The sequence below is a fragment of the Euprymna scolopes genome, chromosome 4 (genome assembly GCF_053919585.1).
Source record: "Euprymna scolopes isolate OS-2025 chromosome 4, ASM5391958v1, whole genome shotgun sequence".
NCBI classification, from domain to species: domain Eukaryota; kingdom Metazoa; phylum Mollusca; class Cephalopoda; order Sepiida; family Sepiolidae; genus Euprymna; species Euprymna scolopes.
Genome location: NC_136485.1, coordinates 130629998 through 130636686, shown reverse-complemented (window position 1 = coordinate 130636686; position 6689 = coordinate 130629998). Strand labels below are relative to the sequence as shown.

Here is a 6689-nt window from a genome sequence, read left to right as displayed (position 1 = left end):
TAAAACAACAATGTTTGCATTATTCTACTACATCTATAATTTTCACTTGATGATTTTCTGTATGAAAACTTATGGCTAACTATTACATTATGATATATAGATAATTTTACAATATAATTATTACAATTATATATTTAATCCCTAAAGACACTAGTGTTTCATCCTGTCGAGAATCATTAGTGCATGGTTACACTATTACTACCGGTCGAGAGATTCGAACTTGGCCGCGAGCGAATCTGATTCACTAGCGAGGATCAAACCTCACGGCCAATCTCAACCACGAGGAATACTATGAAAATTTAACCACTTTCTTTTAAACGTCGTAACATTCAGCCATAGTGATCTACTGGTAATAACATGATCTTCGCCTGCGAGCTTAGGTGACCGACTTTCTATCTCAATGATACGAACAGTTTCTTAAAAGGGACGATATATATATATATATATATATATATATATATATATATATATATATATATGTGTGTGTGTGTGGGTGTGTGTGTGAGAAAGAGAGAGAGAGAGATTGTGAAGTAAACCAAGACAACTTGCCCCCATGCCTCACAATTCCGACCCCAGACGTAAATCACTATTTATTCTAACAAGGCCGATAGCTATTAGTCGCGTGCTCTCGTGTAATGAATGAATGCGTGAATGTAGGGTTGACATTACATTCTTAAACATAAACTAAAATGACCGAAAAATGGGCTGAAATGACTTAAATAAATAAAAAGTAAATTACTTAGAATGACTTTAATGGATTTAAGGATGAAATGAATGACCTTAAGAATGACTTGTATGCTTAAAAAATAACTGGGATCCTTCAAAAACAACTCGAATGATGTGGAGAATGACTTGATTGGCTTTGAGACTGACTGGGTGTAAAGTGGGTGATCATTTTACATTAAATTAATACAGAAAAGTGATCCCCAGCTTTATAGCACAAAGTTATAAACATAAGCAAAGCATGTAATAAGAACAGATACTACACTTTGATCTTGGCCAAAAGGCAAAGAAAAAGGTATTTATTTGCTCCCCAACCGAGCAATTTAGGCACAAGGTCGATTTTTAATGTGAGGAGTGAAGGGGAAATGGGGACTAACTCTCCGGGGAGTAGCGGAGTTGGATAGTGACAATTGGTATGAAGTGTTGCCCGTACATTGACCAATAACTTATATGTGGGATTGCCCCCACATACGGTCTTTGCTTGCAGTATCTGCCGGACAGATAGTGCACTTTGATCTTGGCAAAAAATCCAAGACAAGGGTATTTATTTGCTCCCCTACCGAGCAAATTAGGCACAAGGCCGATTTTTAAAGTGACGAGTTAAGGGGAAATGGGGGCCAACTCCCGGAGGAGTAGCTTAGTTGGATAGTAACAATTGGTATGAAGGGTTGCCCCTACATTAACCAAAGTCTTATATGTGGGGTTCCCCCACCCATATGGTCTTTAGTTGCAGTATATGCAGGAACAGATGTATTTATTTGCTTCCCACTGAACAAGACCGTTTTTTAATATGGAGAGAGAGGGAGAGGAGGGGAAAGGGGACCAGCTCCCGATGGGTGGGAAATGGGAGCTGGATAGTGACAATTGGTATGAAGGATCGCCCCTACATTGACCAAGGTCTGATATGTGGAGGTGATCCCTACAGATGGATCTTGCTTGCGGCACCGAGAACAGATACTACACTTTGATCTTGATCAAAAGGCAAAGAAAAGGGTATTTATTTGCCCCCCACCACCACCACCGAGCAAATTTGGCACAATGCCGATTTTTAATGTGAGGAGTGAAGAGAAAATGGGGACCAACTCCCCGGGGAGTAGGGGAGCTGGATAGTTACAATTGGTATGAAGAGTTGACCCAACATTGAACAAGGTCTTACATGTGGAGTTGCCCCATCATAGGTCTTTGCTGCAGTATCTGCCGGAACAGATACTACACTTAATCTTGCCCAAAAGTCCATGAAAAGCTAATAAAGCTAAGAACAACATCTATTAACAACCGCTCTTTGATTCTTAACCAAAAAGGCAACGCACAAAGTGTTACGGACAGACCGACCGACCGAATGACTTGCACGCGACTAAAAATTTCCAAAGACGAGATAGAAAATTATATCGAAGAAATATGTAAACATTCTTACGTCCTGAAAGCTGACAAAAAATCTTCAACTCTATCTGGTGATGATTTTACAAAGTTAAATATATATTTATATTTATTCAAGACATAAATCATTTGGTGTAAACTGAAGAATCTATAATGTCCGTTTTAATAAATTACCTCGTAAAACTTATTGTTTTATACGTTTTTATATGTGTATTAGTTATAGCTTATAAAGATTTACCATCAAGCTCCAAAGACCGAATTTACAGTAGCCACGGCCGATACGTATCATAACGTGTAGACAAATGTTTGTAACAAGAAAAGTCTGAAATAACGTTAACATATTTGATATCATCGATTTTCTACAATTATAGAAAAGAACCTTCTCCTGTGTGTGCATTCGTTTTCTATGGGCTTTAATGTCATTAAAATCGACCCAGCTTTTTACCACTTAATGCATCTGGCAGTGTTCTTAGATAGGTTTGGTATCGCAACGTGATATTTTCGATTATCCATTATCATCGATAATAAAAGAAACAAGCGATTTTGAAAAAAATATTAACTCCTTCTACAACGGTATATCACTAATGCATTTGAGAAAGTTTATTACCACGCAACTGGAAAGTTCTTTCATATCACAGAAACGCGTGCAAAATCAATGTTTGTGTTTAACACATGATTTAACCATGATACTAAACTTTTGCTTTTAAACTTAAATGTAATTATTACCGCACAAGCAGAATGACAGGCATAGAAAATTAACAGAAGTTAAGTGAGATGACAGACGTGCATTTGAAATGATTTTTCTTAATTTTCGAGCAAGACTGAACCAAAGGAACTTGACTTTTTCATTTAAAACTTTAATTTCAGCCTTTATATATATATATATATATATATATATATATATATATATATATATATAACTAGTCGGAGTACCCGGCGTTGCCCGGATGTTTGTATGTGTATGGTAATCAAAATAAAATTATAAAATAAAAAGTAGTAGTAAGCAGGCAGGAAGGCTCGAACCCGTACCGCGGAAGAGGAAAATATCGTAAAAAAGTGACGTGTTTGCTGTTGCGCTCATCGACAAACCGGAAGTGGCTAACGTTAACATTAAGGCTAGTCAATCGAAAAGAGGGGATGACTTTCTAAAACATCGGCGAAAAAAAAGCGCCTCCCTCTGTAGAAAAGTGTCCAGTTGAGGGTAAAGTAATTAATGTTTTTAGCCAATTGTTGGTATTATTCGTCGAAAGGGTCGAGTTTCAAAACGATACCGATCCCGGAAAAATTCGTCACCTCTTTCGAAAATGTTAAACAGACATGCAAACATACATTTAAAAGGACAAATGAGATTTATATTATAGACGATTTTATAAAATCCACAGAAGGTTCTCTACAGTGCAATGTAAATTACAAAGTATTGTACACTAAGTCGCATCGGGTGGCATAAGTTTCCACCCAGTGCACTGCCATGTGTCTCAAACTAGATCAGGCTATCAATCGATATGATTGTAAAAAAAAGGGCGATTCGTTGATTCCGATGGCAATAAAAAATATTACGTTGATCCTTACTCAATCCCGTGTAACATTAGCTACTCTCCTAGTATTTATATAATGTATACAATAGCTTAACTTGTAGGTATACGACTTACTTTGATTACTATAAAGAATTAGATATAATATGGCTATATTTGTACTATTTTTAACTAACATTGTATTCACCTTGTGCAGAAGAGATACGCACTTTTCTGAATAGGTATTGTTTTGCACGACCTGTTCTGTAAATGATTCTTCATGCCCAAAAGTGTAATTATGATGCGTTGGATAATATGCTGCGGTTAGTTCAAACAACATTCTTGGCAAATCACTCTTTTGGGCCGTACCTCTCCGCTGTTTGTTGGCAGCGTGTCAATATTTCAACAGTAGGTCAAATATTTCAGATGAACATAGCAGACTTTCGTGTTTAGCGCTAACTGGTTTGGGAGTGGCTTTTATTCTGGTTGCTATACGATGGGAACTGCTCTGCCGGAAGTTACTTCCATAAAATTACTAAATTGATTAAAAGATACGACAATGTCTGAAATGCTACTTATATAAGCTTATATACATTGCGTTTGAACCATACTATTATATGTGTAAAACTTTGTAGAAATATTGTGTCATCTCTCATAGGACATATCAGCTCTCTTTAAGCCATTAAATTCCTGAGTATAATATCTATAATGAGCGATTCAATGTATATGATTAACTGGACAATAGTCTACGCTATTATATCTATGGTCTTAAAAAGGATATTGATTCAGATTTTCCTATATTGTTCTTGTGAAAATACAGTAGTCCCGACACAACTTAAAATCGTTAGTAGAGGCATATAATACTACACACACTACACAAACACACACCCACACACACACACATATATATATATATGAGAGAGAGGGGGTCTACTTTTAGTTTTATGCGCTGATATATGCCTGTGTAGTGATAAACATCACAAGTACATTTCATACGGTTTGACTGTAAAAGAGGGTTAACTCTGATATAAAAAAAATCTTTTTTTAATTAGATATTTTCGATTGAATTCAGGCATTTCGATAATATATATATATATATATATATATATATATATATAAATAAACCCTCCCAGAGACACAAGGATAAGTGTTAATAATGCCATTTGAAAAGCGAGACATACACCTTTAGAATTACAGACGATGGTTTAGTCTGGGCAGAAAACGGCCATGGGGACTATTCAAACAAGAATTTATAAACATCAAACTTTTAAACAACGAGGATGTTTTAGCTCATAAGTAATCAATCTAAGTTAATAACATGTAAAATCATACCAACACGTAAACTACTGGGAGAAATCTTCACCAAAACCCAACTACTAATAATTAATCATATTACTTATGAATCGAATCATAATATCCAAAAATGGTTAACGTAATAACATTTTATCCCGAGACGCTATTTCTCTCATTAAAGAGATGAAGTTATCAATTGCCTTCTAGAAAAAAAAAATGAAAACTATTCCTAGGCTTCAAGATGACTTCACAGACTTGTTACATAAGTATTTTTTTTTAAGTCTCGTTTTTTGTTTATTTGCTTTTTCACCCAATGATTCGACGCCGTATCGGAAACGTACGTGATAGTTATGTAACTTTAGTATCTTAACACGACAAATGTCACAAAAATATTTTGAAAGAATATTTAATTAGGAAGAGAATTTCTATTACTTTTAACAATGTTTGACTAATATATATGTAATCTAATACACAGAGTATGTAAATTGTATGCTAATTTAGTATGTGTATTCTTGATATTTATGGTCTATAGACAAATTTGCGTGTACACACCCTTTATATATATAACATATATATATATAACATATATATATATATATATATATATATATATTAGTTAAACGGATATAAGAGATACTTATTCTCCGGACCCTACATCTCTCATATCCGATTACACTCATATTCGGGGTTCTTGTATCCTGGATATACTGTACATGTACACAGGCTCTAATTTGGGACAAGAGAAAAGTTCTCCTCTATCCGGTTTTTATACATTTGGTTCTCTTATATCCGGGTTATACTAGATATATATGCGTCTTACAAAATATTGGAGAGCGTGCCCCAATTCTAGTACGAGAAAAAAGAAACAAGATCTTCACAAGAGGAATGCGTATGCGGGTGTAGATTGATTTTTCGAATTAAAATGCCGGAGGAAAGTTCAGATAATGCTGAGCTTAAGAAAACAAGTAGTTTTAGCATTATATCTATGAAGTGAAAAGTGCTGAATCAGATTAAATACTTTTCAAAATATATAATCTTTCAATCTTTATGAAACTTGATTGGTTTCTTTGTGGATTGTCCTTCGGCCAATGAACAAGCGAGTTTTCGTTTTTGTTCGATGCTCATCCCAGAGGCCGTATTCAACACCATAGAGTATGTTTTCAAGATCACATGGAGAATTTTCTGTTATTGTGGTATCTATCAAATCAATAATTTCCATTAAAAAGGTACTTGCAAAATGAAAGAACACACAAAACTTAAACATGCGTCTCATGCACAATCATAGCATCGAAGGTTCGCTGCACAAAAGGAACACGAAAGAACCTACATTTATGCTATGATTCATAAAGTTACCAATTCTATGTCGTGAAAGTTTAACCGCTATTGTAACAATTGCTTGCTACAAGAAAACCGCTTTCAGATTTCCATTTCTTCGAAAATAAATAAAAAAGAAAGTCCTGTGTCAATCTGTGATCTACACAACTAAACATATATATATATATATATATATATATATATATATATATATATACATACATATATATATATATATATATATATATATATTAGTAAAAAAAAAACAAGAGTTCATATAGAAACGTTGTTTTAATTCGAATAAAAATAAAATACGCATCAATTGAGTAATATTAGGAAAATAAGCAAATATTTTACTTTTTTGAAATTTACCACAAATATATTTCAGAGATAAGCTCCATCTTCAGTGTGTTGGTTTTTTTCTTTTCTTCTTACTTGACATGTTGTAAATTTGGAGAAGAAGTCTGTTTA

General features: G+C 34.3%; 1 pseudogene; it reads right to left on the bottom strand.

Annotated features, from left to right (window-relative positions):
- Positions 1–882: 882 nt before the first annotated feature.
- On the bottom strand, positions 883–1020 carry LOC145274989 (U2 spliceosomal RNA; annotated as a pseudogene).
- Between the last annotated feature and the right edge of the window lie 5669 nt (positions 1021–6689).